The 20723-nt window shown below is 34.6% G+C and overlaps 1 long non-coding RNA gene across 1 annotated transcript; it reads left to right on the forward strand.

Moving 5' to 3' along the window:
• The first annotated feature begins 10363 nt into the window (after positions 1-10363).
• LOC145068934 (uncharacterized) lies at positions 10364-11085 on the forward strand. Its single transcript, XR_013689177.1, has 2 exons — positions 10364-10422; positions 10540-11085. It is a non-coding gene; the product is annotated as an uncharacterized LOC145068934 (long non-coding RNA).
• The last annotated feature ends 9638 nt before the right edge of the window (positions 11086-20723 follow it).

Genomic DNA, 20723 nt, shown 5'->3' on the forward strand with positions numbered 1-20723 from the left:
TAGGGGACCAAAGTTATTGCTCGTGACCCCCCATTGAGACTGAGACTTCATAAATTGACATATGGGAATTGGAACATCAATTCAACACTCGTGATTGTCGAGGTAATCTGATCTAATGGAAATCCACCCAAGTTTTGTTGCCCAAAATCAAAAATCAAATTGATTAGGAGATGGGAATGCATGTTTAACATTTAATTTCAGTGAATTTTTGATAAGGATAATTCAAAAAACCTGATAAATTACACTAGATTTATATTAAAAATGGTTTGACTAATCGAATCGAGTCAATTAAGGAGGTCTAATATAGGTTCTATGTCAGGCATATATGCGGTTCTAAAAAATAATTATAGCTCAAGAATAATTCATTGAAAGTTCGACTTGTTTGCAGTCTTATTCAAATGAAATTGAAAAATTATTGGGTGCTCAGGTGTTCTTTAGATTCATGATTTTGCATAATAGTATTTTTGGCCAACCTATGGAGCTACGTTGAAATAAAAATTCACTATTTAATACTTTATGACTTTAAATATTGTCAAGTGTTCATGTTTGTTTCATTCAATTTTTAATGCTTGAAGTGGGTCCTTTTGTTTTTATTCATTGTGCTCAAACATGAAAAAACCAACATTTCTATAAGATAAGAAAATTTTGAAATGACAACTATATCTAAAAATCTAAAAATAACTAATATATTGATGCAATCAAGTCCTCGACGGAAGATATTAAGGATGGATGAATAGAAAACGCTTATAATCTTCTTGTTTCAATTGGATGCTCCAAGACATGTTGATCACAAAGAAGATAACGAGCCATCCGTAATTTGGAGGTGTCTGAGGATTACGCTATGATGCCAAAATTAGGGATGTGTACTTAAGAGAATGTATGAGAATGATATAGAAAGTTTGGAAGTGAACTGCTATTTGTTGATACCTCTTGTGCAGTAGGTATTTGTAGTGTTAGCGAGAAAGACAATATTTGCAACATTATACTATTTCTGTAGTTTGTGGGTGGCTCAGGTTCCCTTGTTGGAATTGGACATGACGCTTTTGGCATTGTGACGTTGCTTTGGGTTTAAGTGTGTCATAACCTGACTCAGCCCTTGATTTGGCTCATGGGGCATAGCACCACGACCCTATTTTTGGTATAAGATGGTTTGGTCGTTGTTCGGTTTCTATAGTTTTAGTCAAACTTTTGAATTGTTGACATGGCTTGTTCTTGTAGTTTTCTAAGTTGCATGCATTGTCTCTGTGACTAACTCTGCGAATTATCATCCGTTAAATGCTTGAGAAATGACAATTATACCATTTTTTTTTCTCAATTATTTCTACGTTGTTGATAATTCATGGACTATTTTTGTAAATTATTGAAAACATGGCAATAAGCTTCATCCCATCGACGAAGATTTTTCACTCTTGCCTTTGGCATGTGTCTTGCACCTCTGGCAGCTCTCTCTTCGCCTCTTTATGATTATGTCGCTCCCACATCTATATCTTTATCGTCTCCGGTAACACTAGAAAGAAATTTTTCTGTATAAAGGCAGAGGCGGTTGCTCTCTCTCTCTCTCTCTCAGGCGAAAATTGTCATCGGTCGTTAACTGCTAAAAGTGGCAAACATCAATAGATTTAATATGTAGTATATCAATCTATGATAAAAATTCATATTAAATTAGATAAGAAAAATCAACCAAAACGTCTGTAATCCATAAGATTACAGGAGCTCCATCGAATGCAGGAGCTCCACAAGCACGAAACTCTTGGAAAAAAAGAATGCGAGCTCTATTGGTCGCCATAACCTCAGCAAAGAACGCTCCCAAGCACTCATCCAAGATCTCCAAAAACCCCTCCTTGACCGAACCAAAGATTACAGGAGTCTTCTCCAAAACACCACGGCTAATCTCATGACGAAATAAATTCATGCGTCAACTCACTAGTCGGCTCAGTACCCTTACCTGAGCCAGAATCAGAACTTAAACCTCCTTCCTGGAAGCCCATCATGAAACCGAAATGCAATCATGCAGAAGATCATAACATAGTCAAGAATCCTCTTCCCAAAGCTTCTTAGATTCTCCAAGACTTTCCTCGATTTGAGTATGGATCCTGTGATTTCAGTAGTACGGGCCTAATACTACCTTCCACGTCTACCCATACTTTCCTCAAGGACCATCTTGAATTCTCTAAGTCACCCACTCCACTGATGCACTAATATTCGCTAAACAGCAACACAACACCCGCCGAATCACTTCCTAGGCTTCCCTCTAGGTTCCCGACCTCACCCTGCCATCAGCTGCTCAAGAACTCCTCATAATGCCAGTCGTCCACTTCATGAATACCGACATATTCACTTAGTAGCTGACTCCCATCATCCAAGAGTTCCACATAGCACAAAGCAAACAACATTTGTGCAGTAACACTCCAATCTATAAAGCTATCATAGCTCATTCACCTTACACACTACCACTGATGCAAGAAATTCCACCCTTACTACCGGCTACCTTATGCATGCAAATTATACACAGAATAGTATCAAATAGACTATCGAATAATAGACTCTACCCCAGAACCACAATCAGACAAGGAACGGGAAATAAGTCCAAATCAATTATTCTAGGGCTATAAGATCCTAACTGTATACAATTTTGAAAGCATACATTTAGCAGTTACTGATACCTATAGATATTCCCATTACAACATAGCATTCAATACTCTCAAGACTACTAAGCATCACACATATCAATCCAATCTATCACTTACTAATCATCTCTAGCATGCAAGTCTACCAGCTCATACAATACACATATAACGGCCTCTTTCCTAACATTCTATCATGCAACAACGGTGCAGATCCTTGGCCCTAACTAGCATGCGATTCACCGATTCATAAATCAAATCATAACAAATAACATGTATGGGTATTTCGGGAAAACTTACTTGAGCTCAGCTAATTGCATGCACCACAACCTTCTCTTATTTTAGAAAAATCTCTTCTTAAAAATACTTTTCTTTTGAAAACTTTAACAAATCCTCAATTTGAGTTCAAACGCACTCAAGAGTATGTTTGAATCCCTCAAACCAAGGCTCTGATACCAACTTGTAACGCCCCCAAAATCATGACATAATTTTTTTTTTCTTTTTGATTAATAAATCGTTAATACATTTCTTTCTCATGAAACCAAGGTAACCAATAGACATTATCAAATCAGAGTAATTCACAGAATGCAGAAAACATGTGGTGTGTGCCCTGCAATCGTCCCGAGCACTTTCATTTGAAAACTGGAGTACTTGAAACATAAACTGAAAATCGTAAGCACAAAGCTTAGCGAGTTCCCCAAAATACCATAAACATACAACCACAAAATATCATGAAACATACATATAATTTCCATTGGCTCCCTCACATGGTCTTTATCCGGAATGTCATGGGCTCCCCCCATGGTCTTTTCTTGGAATGCTATGGGCACCTCCCATGGTCTGATATCCAACTGCATCAGGCTACCCCGAGGTCTTCCATGCAAGTATCATAGAGACAACTAGCATAACACATATCACATTACAACTATCATACCACATAACATATAATGGGTCGTCATTGGTGCCTTCGACCCATGGATATAATGAGGAGACTTACCTCGAACTGTAGAAGCTCACTGAAACAATCCCAAGTTGCTGCCCTAACGGCTTCCTTAACTAGCAATATCAATAATACACCCAATTAATAATTGGGCTCCAATCCATAACCACAACTCTATACTTGGGGTAAAAGGATCATTTTACCCCCAACCTAGCCTTGACCAAGCCCATGATCCAAACTACAATCTGAAAGGCCCAAAGGCCCACTAATCAATGGCCCACTTTTCTAAATTGGTCCCAAACCCCTTTCATGTCCCTACCCCAACCATTCTTTCTAGTCCACACACTTTGTATCTCAATGGCCCATGAACAACTCAACCCCAAAATACCACAAATAACTAGATCCATCAAAGCCCACTAATGGCCCAATTTTACAAATTGGGCCCAACCATATACAAGCCGTATACTAAGCCCATAGTCCCCTTAATTATAAGTCAAATTTCAAAGTCAACGGTCCGAGTTGAGAGTTCTCCCATTAAATGCACAGATCGGGAACATTCACATCAACTCATAGAGTTCTCCTCATGAACTCGTCGAGTTGGCCAGGAATCAAATAGCTTAATGCATTAAGTCGTTTCCGTCGAATCTAGAGGCTTTCATTCTCATATCTCCTCCCAAATGATGACTAAAAGGGTAGAGTTTCCAACTTTACCCTTAAAAACCACTACAATGAACCCAGACCCGAATCCTTGACTTAATAGAGTGAGGCTTAACCCATTAAGCCCTTAAACTCTCAAAACATAGTCCTAAAACACAGATCTAGCATCCCAAGGCTGGATTATCACGTAAAGTTTCCAACTTTACGTTCATGCATGTAAGAAAGGAAATCTAGAGCCCAAAATGGCTTAATAAAGGGCTTAATGCATGGATAGGACTTAGGACTTAGCAAAGCTTGCAACTTTATGCCAAGAGAGGTCATAAAAGGGTCACATCTAGCATAATAATCCCTGAAACTCTTAACCTTTGGACAACCCAATCAAACACCCAAAAATCAAACTAAAACATCCCATAAAGAGATCTAGAAGATAAAAACACAAGGTTTCGACTTTATACCTCAAAATGACTGCAACAAATGGAGAGTTTCTGGATCCAAAGCCTTCCTTCCAAACTAAGCACCTTCATTCTTCAAACTCCTTCCAAAAAGAACACCAAAAACCAACTCTCCAAACTCACTACAAGCTCACACACTCAACCTTGAAGGATAATACACGAAATTAGGGTTTTTTGGAGAAGGAGGCTGGTAAGGAGGCCTGCAAAAGGGAGTTAAGGTTTTTAAATAGGGTACAAAACCTTAAAATTAGGGTTTTGTCAAACAACGACCAACTCGTCGTGTTTTCCTATACCAACTCGACGAGTTGGTCCTTAAAAACACGCACCCCAAAAGCTTTAAACATGTCGAGTTTATGCCATAAACTCAACGAGTTGGCCCCTAAAAAGGGAATTTATTTCCATAATTGACCTTCTAATTCTGGATGTTATAAATGATTTTAAAACAGATAACTATAAACACAATCCTTTTAAAATCTCTCAAACTGAAATAAGAAATGGGTACGTATAAAAGTTATTATTTAGAACGATATGTTAAAGTCAAGTTCATATTTTCATGTATCAGTTTTTTGGTGAAAAAATTGAATTTAGAATAATATGAATATGTATTGACTGAATTTATTTTATATATTTAAAAAAAGTGAAAAGTAAAAATGATATTAATTGGTTGTGATATTTGTTTTAGTAGTTATTGCATGCATCTATAAATATTGGTATTTGATATCTGTAACAAATGATTTCAAAACAGATAATTATAAAAACAATCCTTTTAAAACCGAAATAAAAAATGGGTATAAGAATTATTATTTATCAAACTGAAATAAGAAACGGTTATAAGCGTTATTATTTAGAACGATTTGTTAAAGTCAAGTTTACATTTTCATGTAATTCAAATTTTCGGTAAGAAAATTGAATTTAGAATGATATGAATATGTATTGACTGAATTTATTTTATATATATAAAAAATGAAAAGTAAAAAATTGCAAAAATGACTTTTGCTTATTTGTGGTCTATTTATCTACGAGTGATATAATTGAATTTAATTTAGTAAAATTATAATTATTAACAATATTAAACATTAAATTTAATTTAGTAAAATTATAATTATTAACAATACTAAATAGTTACTGTTTTTGTGTATGTGTGTAATTAAATAAAAGTGTTTAAAAATACTTATTTTATAATACAAGAAATAAAACTACAGGAAATATCAATGAAATTATCAGTACGAGAAACATCAAGATTTTATATTTACTGTATACATTATGATCTAATAAAATAAATTATAAACCTTTGGAAGCTAAAAATACTTTTTTTATTGTATACAGTATGATCTAATAAAACAAAATAAAAATCTTTTGAAGCTAAAAATATTTTTTTTTATTACGGTGAGGAATTGAAGTATGAATATTAAATATTATAAATATTTTTACAGTAGATTAGATATGTCCACAAGGAAAATTAGAAGAATAAGGAATTTCAATTTTAAATTAACCAATATCTCCTCAATTAAAGCTGTATTGGGTATTGTGTTCGTGAATCAAACATCTATGGAGCATTCATTCTCTCATTAAATAGAATAAAAACATTAATTAGATTTAATTCAAAAAAATCATAAAATTAGATATGAAAATTATACTCGATCCGATAGGTAACTTGGTTGATCCATTCCAATTGGAGACGGGTATTTTCTGCAAAAACGGGTACCGGGTATGGAACTGGGGATCCCCATTATGATAAAACTGGGGACGGGGCCGGGGTCGGGTACGCCAATCCCCAACCCGCCCCGCCCCCGCATTGATGACATTATATATATATATATATATATATATATATATATATATATATATATATATATATATATATATAGGGTTAAGTTTAAATGAGAACATTATTTAATGTGAGAACGTGAGAACACTACTTTATGTTACTGTTCTACTATGAATTTTGTATATACAACGATATGGTATTATTATTCAACAAATATACGAACAATCACACATTAATATTCACATTAAAATTTTGTATGTACAACTTTATGATATTATTCATCACCGAATATATGAACAATCACATATTTAACATTCACATTAGAATTTACTAAATTACTACATGTATATATAAATTTTATAGTAGAATATCAATATAAAATTGAATATATTCATATTATAATTACTACAATACTATACATATTAAATTCATAGTAGAATAGTAACACAAATTAGTGTTCTCACGTTCTCACATTAAAGAATGTTCTCATTTGAACTTAACCCTATATATATATATATATATATATATATATATATATATATATATATATATATATATATATATATATATATATATATTAGGGGTGAGCAAAAACCGTACCACAACTAAACTCAACCGCATAAACCGATTAACCGCAACATTAATAAAAACCGATGGTGAGGTTCTCTGTTTTTCAAAAATCGCAAATTTGTCGTGCGGTACGGTTATTAGTTTTCAAAAACCGCACCGCACCACATATATTGTATACATTTTTTTTTATTAATTATTAATATATTAAATATTAAAAATAGGACAAGTTTCATGGATGAAAAAATGATAAAATTGTAGAAGACAAAAATGTTGGTTTTTTTGTATGTTTAACTTTTGAAAATGGTGAAATTTGAGAATTTTCAGACACTTATTGTTAATTACTAGCGGTTTAAAGTTTTTAAGATATTAGTTGTTTGTAATTTAAGTTAATTGTTTTATATATTATTGTTTTTTATTATTACAAGTAATATGTTTAAACTCTTAAAACCGTTTGAACTCTAAAGTGCGATTAAAAACTACACAAAATAACCACACCAAATTCATGCGGTTAATAATCGAAACACATAAAAACAAAACCGCACCGCAAAAATAACCGTCTAACCGCACCGCAAAAATAACCGTCTAACCGCACCGCAAAAATAACTGCACCAAGTGGTTTTGAAAATGGATTAATCGCATTTACAGTTAGTGGTGAGGTTTTTGCCAATAACCACACCGAACCGCACCACGATCACCCCTATATATATATATATATATATATATATATATATATATATATATATATATATATATATATATATATATTGATAATTTATTGATTATGAAATTACCAAATCGTCACTTCTTGTTTTCATTGTTTGTTATATTTTATGATTTATGTAACATAATCTATTATGGCCTCTGTTTTTTTATCACTTTAATAAACTTGATTTCTTTGCGTAAGTTTAGTTTATTTATTTGTTGATACATCAGGGATGGGCCGGGGAAAAACCCAATATTTAAAGGGGAAAGGTTTCAATTCTCCGTATCCATCAGGGATATGGATGAGGATCGGGACGAGGTTAGGTACTTGCGGATGGTGACAGGGATGGTCAACCCTGCCACATACCTGTCCCATTTCCATCCCTACACAAAATGACATGTGGATTTAAAGGGAATCTTCAGAAAAGTCCTAAAATTTTACCTAATTTACGAAAAAGTTCCAAACTAAAATTTGTTTACGAAAAAGCATGAATTACCGGTAAAAATGGCGATTTGACCCCCTTTTTCCCGGTTTACTGGTTTCACTACTTACATATTTCATTAAAGTCTCATTATTTTACCATAATTTACAAATAAGTCACAAACTAAAATTTAGTGATGATTTAGCCATTTTCTCCATATAACCTACATTTTATCAGTTTCATTGATGATTTAAACACATAGTCATTAAATTAGTTGATAAGATGGATACGATAGATTATATAATACTATATTTACTGTAAAATTTTATATATCCATCTAATCGGCTCACTTATAACTATGTATCTAGGTTAGCAATGAAATCAATAAAATGTGAGTTTCCAGGAAAAATGACAGAAAATGAGTTGATGTCTGATGAGATGCATATATTGGGTTACATAAGATTAGTAGACAATTTGAAATTTCTTATAAACGTAAAAAATAAAATAGTTGTTGCTAGTTTATGTAATTATTACAGTTTTTGTTGGATGTATTTTATATTACAAAAAAAATATACAAGATATCAAAATATCAAGTTTTATGGTAAACATAAAATTATATAACTCAACATATCCATGTCATCAGCTCATTTAATGATTAGACGTTCTGGTCATCAATTAAACCGATAAATTGTATGTTACATGGAGAAAATTGTCAAATCATCACTAAATTTTAGTTTGTAATTTATTCGTAAATTAATATAAAATAATGAGACTTTAATAAAACGTGTAAGTAAAAAAACCGGTAAACCGGGAAAATATAGTCAAATCGTTATTTTTACCGGTAATTCATATTTTTTCGTAAACAAATTCTAGTTTAGAACTTTTTCGTAAATTATGATAAAATTTTAAAATTTTTCTGAAGATTTCTTATTTCAAAAAACCACAGATTTACATATAACAAATTCAATAAGAATATACACAAAAGCATGGTTGTTCGATTTGAGCAAAATAATTTTTAATCCTCATTAAATTCCCGTTTGTTTGTTTTTGACATTTCAACCACCAACTGCCCTTATCCTTTGTACGTTTTCAAGCGAATGGCCACATATTCCAAAATATCGATTTGCTATGATTTGCTTAAATATTGGGCATCACCATCACCAACCCATAATATCAAATGTCTCGTATATCACCACCACCTCCACCGTCATCAACAGGTCCACCACCACTATTCATCCATCAGCCATCGATGTCAAAACAATCACCATTATTAACATCAATGTCATTCATCAAACTATGTTTCATATAATTCCTAGATACATACAGACCTCAAAATCTTATAGTATTTTTATACAGTCCGAATAGCTAGAAATGTACAAAAATTTCTTGTAATATTATGTTAAAATCAGTTATAAGCAATCATTTTATAGCAAGCACAAATTGTATTTTTTTTTTATAAAAGTAAAGTCTTTATCAGTTACAACTATTTTCTTAAGGGTACTTGAATTCATATTTGTGTTGTTATTCATAATGATCAAACCTTTCCTGATCATATGCCAGTTTTAGGAGCCATTTGGAAAGCTCTTGGGTTACGGAATCACCTCTTTGATGAGTTTTTCCAATTGATCATTTGTTCGAAATCAATTTTTATGAAACAAGGAAATATGACAACCCTTGTTTCTCTTTACCTTTAAGTTTTTCAACATATTTACATACATATTAACATAGATGCATGCCTACCTACATAAATGTATACATATATACCATTTAAATGATCAGGTCACCATTTTTTAGTGATTAAAATCTTAGATTGTATCTGTCTTATTTAAATGTTATTACGCAACCGATTGTAAAACTTTTTCTAAGTTTTGAATAAGCAAGTAAAGTAAGAAGGGTTTATGCAATAAAAATAAGGATTTTTTTTCTTCATAAAATAGTGAAAATGGTATTCTACTTCTTGATAAATAATGATATTCAGTTGAATTTAAGTTGAAGGAATGAACATGACAATTGAGAGAACATTCAACGAATGAGAGATTCTTCATAAATGAATTCATTATTCCAATTTAATCCATAAAAATAAAATGAAAGAAAACATCATATAATGTCATGTCGTTTTCAAGTGAATTTTCCCGTGAACAAGTGAAAGTACAAAAACCATCCCCAACTTATTTCAAACGAACATGTTTACCCCCTGAAAAAAATTATTTTTTCAGATTGACAAACACTTTATAATTTATATCCAGACCAAATTAACGATCGGGAGTTGCGGACACAGAGAATAAAGGTAACGTACCCTTTTTTTTTTTATCTTCAGATCGTCGGAAGTCATGGTCCACCTTGCTCGCTTTTCTTCTTTTTGTTTTTGGAAAAGAGTGAAAGCTGATAAATATGTTCCTTTTAGTCATCAGATCCAACTGCTCCAGTTAAGAAGACGACGATCATGATGTCAGTGTCACGCCTCTTCTGATCTCAGAATTTTGTTCGTTTTTGGATTTTTCATGGAACAAAAAAGTATTTGCAGTGAGGGAGACAGGATCAGAGTAGGTGAAGAATGTCGGGGCGATCGGAATGATTGGTCGGCCGGTGATATTGCCAATACGAGTAGCTGCCTCTGCCACCGCGAGAATCTCATTATCCGTCGTCGTCCCCGATCGGTGATGCATCGTTTTCATCCACAAAAGAGATACAGTGTTTTGCAGACGATATGTTGTTGCCATACATGCTTCAGAAATTTGTACCCACTGCATTAAGCTACTTGTACAATTGGAAAGCACTGCTGTTACGTTGTAAAATAGGCGGAGTAAAAGTGAGACTGTAACGACTTTTAATCAGTTAAAACTTGAAAGGGGTTTGATTGATTAGTCGATACTTTTGATGTGTTTTGTTAACATTTAGAACAATTATTAATGTATAAAAAATACGGTTATAAAAAGTTTAATTAATTAAACTATCCACCCCATTGTACATTCATTCGTTATAGGTTAGACGACGTTAATTAATCGAATAAGGATTTATAAACATTTGAAAAATGTATCAAGCATTTTCGGCACGTTAGACTACCCACCCCACTGTATATTTATTATAGGTCTGGCGACGTTAATTAATCGAATAAAGATTTTAAACATTTGAAGTATGTATCTAGCATTTTCAGTATGTTAGACTACTCACCCCACTGGACATTCATTATAGCTGATCGAATAAAGATTTTAATCATTTGAAAAACGTACCTAGCATTTTCGACATGTTAGACTACCCAACCCACTATACATTCATTATAGATGAGGTGACGTTAATTAATCGAATGAAGATTTTAAATATTTGAAGTATGTATTTAGCATTTTCAACATGTTAGACTACTCATCCCACTGTATATTCATTATAAGTTAGGCGACGTTAATTAATCGTATAAAGATTTTAAACATTTGTAAAACGTATCTAACATTTCCGGCATGTTAGACTACCTACCCCACTATTATAGGTTAGACGACGTTAATCGAATAAATAGAAATTTAAATGTTTACCTCAACCCTAACAAGTTCTCGTATACATCCCTCAAGGAGGGTTGTATGTTCATCTTGCAACTCCACATAACCGTATAAGAAACTCAATTGCTTCTTTAGTTTGGCCACATGAGCGACCAGCTTTCTAATGATTTCATCATGTGGTGGAGGTGTTGGTGCTTCTGTATGTGGGGGTTTCTATGGTGGTGGTGTTTTTACTATAGATCTAGTGAATGTCATACTTATTATATTATATTTGCTTGTATAATGGTGAATGATATGATAACAATGTTTGTGTAATGTATATGTTCATTGGCACAACAGATTATTAACATTCCAACGGTTGCATAAGTCTTTTGGATTCCTCATAAAGTACAATTTAAAAACAGGAATAATAAATAAATGGATTATTTTGTTATTCATCAATAGTTGAATGGTTTAATTAAAACTTATAAAAGAGAAGAACTTAATTTGCAAATACACATATTTAATTATGATTGTATAATTATCGATCTAATTATAGATAATTATGTCATTAGTTAAAATGTTTGATTGGTTGGCATGTTGAGCATCAAAGCTCGCCTTATTTAAGACGATTGCTTGGTGTGCAAATTTGGCATAAAGGTTTGCCTATATTTGTGAAAGCTTTAGCCTCCATAAAGAGGGGTTGGTTGTTCCCTAAAAAATCACAAAAAACTAGTAAGAAAAATAAGATGTCCTTGCTTTGAAGATGATTTGTTGTGGCGTGTGAACTGATAATGATATTCTAATTTTGATCCTATAGCATTGGTTCTTTGATCATCAAAAAAGTTAAACCATATAAATCCACTTTTAGTTTAGTTTTATTGCTTGATTTTATGAACATATATCCAATGGTTTGATTATGCTTTTTGTCGGATTGCTTTTGTTTCTTGTTTTGTTTTGTAAAATTCAAAAAAGGATCATGATCCAAAAATTTGTATATATGGAGATAGAGGTGTTGGTATCCCCTCAATCCAGGACAAGATGTACGTCCACCAGTTTGTTATCCAAAATTTGAAAATAGTTTCTCGAGCCATTGGATTGCATGGACGAGGGTTAGAAAGATGTAATTGATTTAATGACATAGACATAGAGAAAATGTGTAATTTTTAATTGACATTTGCTTTTATATATTTTTACAATTATATAAAGGGTTAACTAATATCTTCATTTATAATTAGTTGGGTCAGGAGTCTATCGAGATTTTACAGTCTATTTGAATTAGACTGTAACATTTCGATAAGCTCATGACCCAACTAATATATATATATATATATATATATATATATATATATATATATATATATATATATATATATGGTAAAGTGAATATACCTAACAACCTTATATAAGCTTAGGTACCTAACCTCATCAAACTACGTCAATTTGCATTAAATTTTCATTGCAATCATCCAAGGTTCTTAAACTTCATCCCTAAACTTGATTTACTTCAAAAAAAAAAATGAAAATTCATCATTATATTTCTCCTACATTCTTTCATTTGTAGCAGTAGGATATGAAGCTCATCAGGTGGTATTCGATAGAAAGACGTGATGTAAAAAAAGATATTGGTGAAAGTCCAAAGATTTTAGAAGTAATCAAGTTATGGGGTTGAAGTTTATGAACCTTAGGCAATTACAATGTAAATATATGATACAAACCGATGTACTATTATAGAGTTAGGTACCTAAGCTTATATAAGGTTGTTAGGTATATTCACTTTACCTATATATATATATTAAAAAAGTTAAGAGTTAGGAACAGTAAAATTCATATGTTTTGTCATGTTTGCCCCTTTTATTTATTTCTTCTGCGTAATTGGTTCTTTTAATATAACTTTTTTAATTTTCTAATCTCAGTGTTGCTGGTTTTGATAATTTGGAAGTGGGTGTATGGGTGTATGTGTCTGTTGGACACGTACCGCCTCTGCCCTCCAATGGCTTTTTTTCGTTCATAATCGTTTATAGATGCAACGTGTTCATCACCGCCTCTATCGGTCAATATCTATCTTCCATTTGTTCCTCCACCTCTTCACCGTTTCTTTGTATCGATTTTTCATCTCTTTTGTCATGTGGTTACTCCAGACGCTCTCCACCCATGGACCTCGGTTCTTCTTCACTGACTTCGGACGCCTCAAAATGCACACAGTATTGCCTTCGATTTCTTTCTTTCTGTCATATGTCGTCATTATGACTTCTCTCATGCCGATTGTCAATGGACTAGGTCCCAAATTTCCATCATTTGTTATTTTTGTTTCTCAATTTCACCACCACTCACTCGATGCTTCGTCGGTGTTGATTGTTGAAGGAGGGATTGGGGGTTAGCTAGGTCGACGAGTTTGGAAGTGTCGGATGATTCTTTCAGAGTATAAGAAGGATTTCAAAGCTAGAATGTGCCTTTCATACGACAAACTTGATTGGAACCCTAATTTCACCTCTTACTTTGTAACGACGTAAATTTTTAAAACAAATTTTCATTTTTCAAACAACATAATTATCATTTAAACATTCTTAAATCTCATGTTCAACATTTGTCATCAAATAAAACATGTCCCAAGATCACAAATAAAACCCCCAGTCTGTGTGTACGGATCATGTCGGCGCCTTCCCGCGATCGTCACTAGTACCTGAAACACATAACACATAACACTATAAACATAAATGCTTAGTGAGTTCCCCAAAATACCACATACAACACATATTAGCCACTCTAGGCTATAACTCTGTATGACCCTCTTGTCAAAGTGTCTCAATGGGACCCTCCAGTCCCATAACTCTGTGGACCCTCTGGTCCTAGCTCTGTGGACCTTTCGGCCCTAACTCTGTAAACTCTGATTCACATATAGCACATAATCACATAGATATCACATCATATAATAGCATACAACATACTATGTCACGTAGCTCTAATTACCACTCTAAGTAAAGTATAGTGAGAAGACTCACCTCGGGTAACTCGGTAAATCTCGAACTCGAAATACGGGTCTAGCCTCCGCCTAATCACATAAAATAATTACTCTAATCAATACGACTCTTAAAGGCTAGGCTATTCCCTCTCTAAGTTCTCTCAGGAGGGTAAAAGACCATTTTACCCCTCCAATGGCTCAATAGTCCAAACATTGACTAGACCCTAAAAGTCAACGAAAGTCAACGGTCGACTTTGACCAGACTCGTCGAGTGCACATAGGTGACTCGGCGAGTCCAAGCGTGTCCTCTGGGTCTAGCTAAACCTCACTCGACTCGTCGAGCGAACCTTTCACTCGACGGGTCACCACCGGTCATGAATCGCGGGGCAACCCGACTCGACTCATCGAGTCCCCTTCTGGACTCGGCAAGTTCCTTCCATGGCAACACTCAAACCACCTTCTGAGGTCAGATCTGCTTCACCAACTAGTAGATCTAAACTTCTAGCACTCAAAAGTCACGTAAAGGTTCGAACTTTAGGCCTATGCATCACACTATCATCTCTATATGCCAAAATAACCCTTAATATGATAACCTAGGCCCCAAAACTCATAAAGGATTGCATAAAGCTGAAGAATAGGGACTCTCTAGACCTCTCAAGCTCCGGATCTGATAACATTGTCACAAGGGGACATCACTCACACTAGATCTCTTACCAAAGTGAAGAGAGGAAACCCTAGATTCATGAAATCTATTTCTCAAATGAAGATAGACATGAATCCTTACCTCTCACAGCAGCTCTGGACGAAATGATGGAAGATTTGAGTCCCACAAGTCAGCCTAGCACGAAATCCTTCCTTCCCTTTGCTAAAACACACCCAAGAATGATGAATTAGCCCTCCTCTAGCACTACAAGCTTTCTCTCTGCTCTCTAGGGTTTCTCAGGGGTGTAGTGGCCGCAAATGAAGGCCATAAAGGCCCTTAAATAGGGCACATGCCCCAAGATTTTGGGTTTCTGCCGTCAGCACAGACTCGTCTAGTCACCTAGCCGACTCGTCGAGTCCATTCATTAATCCAGTCAGCGAATCACGATCCTACTCGACGAGTCTAGGCGTCAACTCGACGAGTCCCTCTCTCTAACTCAAAATAAAAGGTTAAAATGAAATACCTGGGAATCCGGATGTTACATACTTATTTAATTCTCATATACGAGCAATCGAAATCAATCGTTGGGTTAAGCCAAAGATAAAAGATCAAGCCAATGTATGATTTCCAACATCATCTCGGCCTACATTGTTCTTTATGCGAACGAAATCGCCTCATCTGACCTCCACTGCACCGGAATCAACCATTGGTACACTATGCGACTTCATCAATTGATTTCAACCATAGATAAAGCGGATGCCCATATCCAACTTCTCTATCTGAGACGTGTTACATTGAAGTTCTTCTCTAACTTAACCCCTCTATCGCCATCATCTATAATCGGAAAAGGGTATGAGAATAAAAATGATACCACCGTGAAACCGATACCACATAAATAGGTACTGAAATCGACGCTTCCAATACAATATTTGAAATTGATGACTCAGTTCGTTTCAATAAGCAAATAGAAATGTTTGATGACCTATGTTTTTGGATTTTAGGGATTGCTTTTACCAGCAACATCGAAGGCTAAGTTCAAGGGACTCTTGGTTGACTTAAGCTAAAAAAACAAACTCATCGGCTTCAAGTAATCAGGTATGTTGTTTTCCATCCCCACCGGCTTCTGTTTTTTTCTTGTATAATGAACTATTGGTGCTCTCCTTTCTCTCTTTGTATTTCTCTCTTTATTCCGATTAAGGAGTTCTAAAAACCCTTCGATGAAGTAGTTCTAAAAACACAGTTTGAAGGGTTAGTTGGTGATTGTCGGTGAATGAAAGTAAATAAGGTTCACTATATTTGATCATGCTTAATTAGTATCGTTAATATCTGAGGTTCATTATATTTTATTTTGTGACGTTCGTGTGTTTGGGAGGTGTTTGAACTACATGATTTATTGATTGTCCACTTAATGCTTGATTAAACTTAGTTATTTATTCAAACTAAGTTGATAGTAGTTGATTCTCTATTTAATTTTGATTATGAAAGTAAGTTTTATTCAGACTGAGTTGAGAGTGCGGTCTACATGAATATTTTCAAGAATTTATTTTTTTTAATGTTTCATATGTATTTCTTTTATGAAAAATCAGTGAAAATTTGCTTATGCAGCTTCCTGATGATGCAAATAGCGATAAGGGGGAAGATAGTAGAAGTATTGATGTTGTTTTCACCAAATTATAATGACATGGTACTCCTAAAGGTACCCTCAGGAGTGTGCAATTGCTTGTTCGCAAAATTCCTTCCTTCATCACATCTCTCTGCAGGGGAATCTCCACTCACTGCTTCCCCTAATATCCTCCCTTTACCACATCATGGGGGTTTTTTGTCGGCTCTGAGGCTGAGGAAAACCGCTGACCAAAACCTAGCGTTCGCACCCCTCAATCTCTCTTCACTTCTTTCTCTTCTTAAAATTTTGATATAGAGTGATTTGTAGATGGTAGCATGTATACATAGAGTATGATTCTTTTGAATTTTGATTGTACTGAGCTTTATTTGACATGTAGGGAAAGACACTTGGCGTGTGGGAGTTTAGAACATGCAAAGGATATGTGTTACCATTAGAGGTAAACGAGGACCTTCAAACATGGCCAAAACAATGTAATCGCAATACATAATGGGTACGCACCAAGAAATAGTAACCTACTTTGGATTCTGTGACATCCCCTAATTTCTTGGCCAGAAAAGACCGATTTAATTTATGCTTTTTAAAATAAAATCAGAGAAATCTTTTTAAGAGATGTTGCGGAATTGGTCCCCAAACAACATATGATAAAAGTTTATCAAAATCCTTCATTAAGAAGGTATATATTTTCCATATATATCAAAACCTTGGGATGTCATGTTCCGATACAGATCAAAAGCATAAACAAGACATTATAAGCCTTTCAACAGTTATTTACAACTACTGGCCTATAATCCAAAAATCTCTCGTCGTCCTCCGACTATGCTCGGGGTCCACTACCTGTAACATAAAAACTGAGTGGGTCAGGCTTGGGAGCCTGGTGAGCATATAGGGTTTTCAACCCACAATAATAATAAACTTACTAAGTTCATCAATCAACAATAATCCTGATTACCCGTTCCCGTTATCCTTACTTTATGTCCCTAAACACTTTTCACAAGGGACCTAGCCTAAAGAATATCATCGGGATGGACACTACTGCTAAGGGGTTTCCTCAACCATACATGTCCTAAAGGCAACCATGAGGGGGATGGAGTATAGCGAATGAACACTCTCAGTTCATTAACACCTACAGGTTGCGGACCTGCTAATGTTTCCCACTGGATTGTCTAGAAAGTCTGTGGTCGTCATCCAAACTCTGCTAGATGACTGGATCTCAAAACTCATCGAGGCCTCTCCTCAATTTTATTTTATCACACATCACTATCTACCCATGTTCTACCCAACATATTTGTAGATAAAAATACTTATACAGTTTAAAACTTGTATAAAACGTCAACTCAACAGTCACCTCAAATAAACAATTAATATATTTAAACATAGCACGTATTATAAGGTAAATACTTCATATCTATGTGTAAAATGAAAGTGACTATACACTCACTTGATTTGGTGATAATCGGGCAACAATTCGTTTCCTAAAACGATCGTTTCTAATAAAACCGAGAGTTTTATTAAGAAATCGGGCTTTGTAAAAGTCGGGCTTCGAAACCGAAAAGATAATTTTTCCGGGCTTCTCGGGCACTTCGTGGAGTATTCCGGGCTTTACAATCGATACCGGGGGGCAGGGCTTTGTGGGATGTTAAGATGAAGAAAATATGGGTTTAGGGGTTAAATATGGCAATTTCTTAAAAATATCCGAGAAGGCTCACAGCCTTCTATTTATAGGGAAGGGCTTCTGATCGGACGACTGAGAAGGTGCCATGCTTCGCAGATCCGAGGGTTCGCAGGGAAGGCTCGCATGAGGGCTGTGCATGGCTCGCACATGGGTCGCACCTGCGAGGGGCTCGTTGTCGCCTTCTGATTGGACCGCGGTCTAGTCTGAGGCTTCGAACGTGGCTCCTTCTGCGAGGCTCGAACACGAGGGGTGGAACACGCGTCGGACCTCTAGTGGACCGGACTTCGGATGCGAGGGCAGGCGACACGTCTCGCCAGGTGGCTTCGGTGACTCAGCAGAATTCGGATACGTGCCACATGCGAGGCGAGGGTGACGTGGCACTTCCGGGTGAAGCTTATCTATGCGAAATTTCTCGAATTTTGTGTCAAAATCTTCTAAAATTCATAACTTTCGCATACGAGCTCCGTTTTTGACGTTCTTTATATGCACGCGTAGCTAAAAATACGCTCTACAACTTCCTTTTAGACTTCGTCGGCTAATCTTGACTTTAAATTTTATATTATTATTTTTAACAGACCGGGACAGGAAATCTGTTAAAAATTCATAACTTCTTCATCCGACGTCCGTTTTCGTCAGACTTTTTACCGTTGTGCTCCTAATGACGAGACCTTCAATTCTCATTTAGGTTATGTCGGCTAAAAATCGCTCGATCTAAAATTCGAGTTTTTAGTTGTCTATTGCTAAGCTAAAACTTCGAAAAATCATAACTTCCTCATACGAAGTCAGATTTGGGCGTTCTTTTTATCGAACTTCTCGGTTTAACGAATACTATGACTTTCGTTTAGATTACTAAGGCTAAAAAGTATTTTATCGAAAACTCACTTTTTACGACATTCAGCATAGTGCCGGTTTTGTCGCGAAACTTCGACAGGTCATAACTTCTTTGTTATAACTCGGATTTCGGCATTATTAATATCCCCGAAATCCTTGTTTCGACCACTACAACTTTATGTAAAGATATCGAGCTTATCTCACAATTTAATTTTGACGCTTATTTTTATTCTTAATTAATTAAACCCTACAATTAAGCATAAAACACATAATTCACATAATTCCTTTTCATTTCTTCTAAATGAGTTACAAAGGTTAACCTAAACCATTATGTCAATATTAATGCCTAGCCTATGAACACGAGCGTTACAAATTCATTTCTTACTATCACACCTTAAAGGATGATTTAAGATTATAGGATATGTTTATGTTATTTACCTTTACGTTTACTACTTGACTAAAAACTTAATGTTTATTTTTCTAAGTTTCATAATAGTAAATGACTAATTTGTCCTTAGATATATTCTGGAAAAAAATCAGTACAAATCCATTTAGCATCTCAAGGGGTGGTCGGGTGGATCAAAGTTTCAGATAGAATTTCCCACACCAAAGGAGATAGGCGGAGGCCTTAATGAGTTTGTAATTGGGCAAGAACATATGAAAAAGGTGTGTGTTTTACTAATTATTATGGAGCGTTAGTTTCCAATGTTTGCAGTAGAGCTGTATAAAAAAGAAATGATCTATCTTTTTGATTTCTTTATCGTTATGTAGCTTCAATTTGTAACGTTTATGCAATATAGACAATCTTACATGTGATTTCAGTTGCTCTTTATAATCATTACAAGAGAATTTATCATGCCTCTATGCATACAAATCAAAAAACTAAAAACGAAGATGTTGATCATATTGGATTGGATAAGAGCAATGTTCCGTTAATAGGTCCAACTGGCTCAGGTTTTCACTTATTTTTTATTCTTTTTTTGTTTATTATATTAAAAAAAATTGTTTTGATTTTCATGTCATCAATTTGACTAAAAGGATGGGGAAGAAATTACTTGCAAAGACCTTAGCTCCCTTAGTGAATGTGCCTTTTCTTATTGTTGATGTTATTACATTGACACATGCATGTTTGATATAAGTTGTACCTTACATCAGATTCTAAGTTTATGTATGTATGTATGCATTGGTTTCTTGATATTCCATTATGTTTATTTTGGTTGACTGGTTTCAGGCTGCTACTTTAATTTGTATTACAAAATTAAACTTTGGAAAACCTATTATTGTACTTCAAAAATTCATCCAATTATCTTAGAACCATATTCATTTGAAAAAACCATCAAAAATGGGGTCAAGTGGTAGCAATGTTTTTAATGCTTTGTGTGTTTGACA

The sequence above is a fragment of the Lactuca serriola genome, chromosome 8, assembly GCF_051521515.1.
Source record: "Lactuca serriola cultivar US96UC23 chromosome 8, Lser_US96UC23_V15, whole genome shotgun sequence".
NCBI lineage: Eukaryota > Viridiplantae > Streptophyta > Magnoliopsida > Asterales > Asteraceae > Lactuca > Lactuca serriola.